This window comes from Diospyros lotus, chromosome 12 (assembly GCF_014633365.1).
Source record: "Diospyros lotus cultivar Yz01 chromosome 12, ASM1463336v1, whole genome shotgun sequence".
Lineage (NCBI taxonomy): Eukaryota > Viridiplantae > Streptophyta > Magnoliopsida > Ericales > Ebenaceae > Diospyros > Diospyros lotus.
The window spans coordinates 27400263-27403190 of NC_068349.1; positions in this window are offsets into that span (position 1 = coordinate 27400263).

Sequence of the window (2928 nt, forward strand, 5' to 3'; positions counted from 1 at the left end):
ATTTCAACCTCTACATCGGCCTTCAAGAGTTAAAAGGTATATCTACTAAACCTCCTATGGCATGGTTTAGTTTTGAATAGCATATGGACATTGAAACAAGTCTTGCAATGGCATTTTTGGTTTATGTTTCCGCTGCCATTTTATTGGTTTTTCGAAAAAGTTTTGAAAATCCAATTAAACCCTTGCATTGATACTCCAATAGTTGGCATTTATCATCAAGGAAATCCTTCGAGTGAAAGTGAGCCTTGTAGTGGTTGCTTGATGGGCAAGGTATGCTACTAAGTTAATTTTCTCCCTGAAGAAATGACTCGCCTCTCGTCCTTCTTGCTAGGTGGAAATATATTTCACTCGAAGGAAATCACTCCAAGTGGAAATATATTACACTCGAATGAAATGCCTCATTCTTCTTGCTTCAAGTGGAAATTTATTCCACCTGAAGGAAATGCTTCCCATTTCATCTTCTTGCTCTTGATGGATTCTACCCGAAGCGTCATGCCTCTTTGAGTGGGCAACCTTGCTTGCTTCCAATTTGCTTAAGATGCTTCGAGTGGAAATTGGTTCCACCCAGATAAAATGAATTCTCATTTACCCTTTTTTCTCCGAGTGGATTCTGCCTAGAGCATTATGTTCCCACGAGTAAATGCTCTTGTTTACCTCCGACTTACCCAGGTAATGCTCTAGGTGAAAATTAGTTCCACTCGGATGCTCTAGGTGGGTGGAAAATATTTCCACCCAAAAAAACTAGTACAACAATTGCTCTCTATTCTTTTGTTTTACCTTTCATAGAATGGGAGAGTAAATTCTCAGAGATCTTTACGTCATTCACGCATTCTTCTTGTCTTTAAATAGGTTAGTCCTCGAGGGATCGATACTTGGACTCATATCCACTATATTACTTGATACGGACTAGTATACTTGCTAGGTGTTAAGTGATCAGTATTCCTACAAATTAATAAATGGTCATATCTTCATTCATAACTCTCATTTTATATATCAATGAGTCTCTAGATATTCTGATAAAGATCTTATTCTTAAGTTGTTAAGAATTTGTGACAAATATCTTTAGTTCAGGATTTCCTAAAGTGATTCCTGGTCCTTAGATTTCTCAAAAGGTAAATATGATTAATCGATTACAGACTACCACATGAGCTACTATCATTGATTAGTATGAGATGCTAATGATAATGGATGGTGAGTCGCATGCCATATTCCATGAGATGAAAATAATAGGCATATAGGTAGATGTTAGTTGAACGTCCATGGAATGTAACGCTTGTAACATATCACATGACTGAGAGGATTAATGATCTGTTACTAGTTTTTGATTGTGTAACTAGTCCTCAGACTAAAGGTAACATGGTTATCTTGTATGCTAATGTCAAAGATTTGTTGTTGAGCGAAACCATTTGGAGTGAGAGGTGAGAATGTTCTTTGTGTGGTCTTTATGTAGTAGTATATGGAGGTTAGTGATTGCTGATGGGATCCATTGACCTCTGATGTGAGGCGAACATCCTATCCGATCATAGTTGGTTTGTGATTGTATAACCCCCTGGTCAAGGTGCACATGATTGGAAAGGAGTTTCGATGTGTTATCTCAATCACATTACACTAAATCTTGACATAAGTATCGAGTCTTGTGAGTTTAATTAGTCCTATCACTCGGTCGGGATGTTATTTAGTGGAAGAATTATAGTATACGATAATCGAAAGCCTAAATAGGTTTACAAGAAGTATCGAATTCATTGCTATTAGGATCATCCTGAATATGCTAAAGGATACTTAGGATTTTTCAGCATGCTTTGGGGAGATGGAGAGATCTTCATAGTAGATCGAAGTGTTCGATCGACGTCAAAGAGTTTGACGTTTCTTGATTGCTACCATGGCTATGAACCTAGAAGGTCACATGCGTCACATGCATACTAGGCATCACACTGGATTAGTGATCCATCACTCGCTGTTAATGTATTATTCATCATTAAGGAGTTAATGTTAATAGATGTTAAGAGTTAACAAAAGGATCGACGAACTGTTAAGAGTTAATAGTGGGAGATCATTAAGAGTTAATGAGAATAGTTAAGAGTTAACGGCCATGTTATTAAGAGTTAACAAGAGGTCTCGGTTCCATTAAGAGTTAGTGAAAGGGTTGTTAAGAGTTAACATAAGGCCTTGAATCCTTGATGCAATAAATTGAAAGTTACAAAAGAAGACATAAAAGAGTTAACTGTTTCTTTCAAGTGATTAACAATTTTGCTCAAATGGACCAAAAACGGTTGACTAGTTCTTGCAACAGTTGATAACCTTGTGAGTGACATTTAACTCGCGTGCTTTCATCTTCGGTCACTTTCGACATTAGAACATTAAGCATTTAGTGCTCTATTGCTTTTTTAATTATGCTCTTTGTAGAGCATTAAATAAGGAAAGATAGGCAGGAGATTAAAAAGGAAGAGAAAAGAGAGAATTATTTTCTCATGCAAGGAATCAACTGAAACTTCTTTTTCTTCCTCTCATTATTCTTCTTTGTCTTGCTTTAGAATCCATTTGCCATCTTCTCCCTACTTCCTTGTTCTTCTTATTGCTTCTTTGTCGTTAGACAACCAGCTTTAATTTGAAAGAACAAACACACATACTTGGTTCACCTTCGTTGAGATAAGCTAGCACATGTCCATCGAATCAAATGGTTCTAGTGTGGTTTAGGTATGAACTGACTTGGTCCCTTGCACTTATGAGAGAGAATTGGTCATCCAAGCTAGCAAGTTTTGGGAGCTATTTGTGGCAGTTTGTGGAAGCTTGACGAGAGGCCGAGAGCTTTGAGCCAAAGTTGCATTAGACAACCAACAGTTTCTTCATCATTTGAGGTATATGATACTTACCCCATATGGATGGATGCTTTGATATGCATATGGTTGCTATATATCGAGTCTTGCAAGG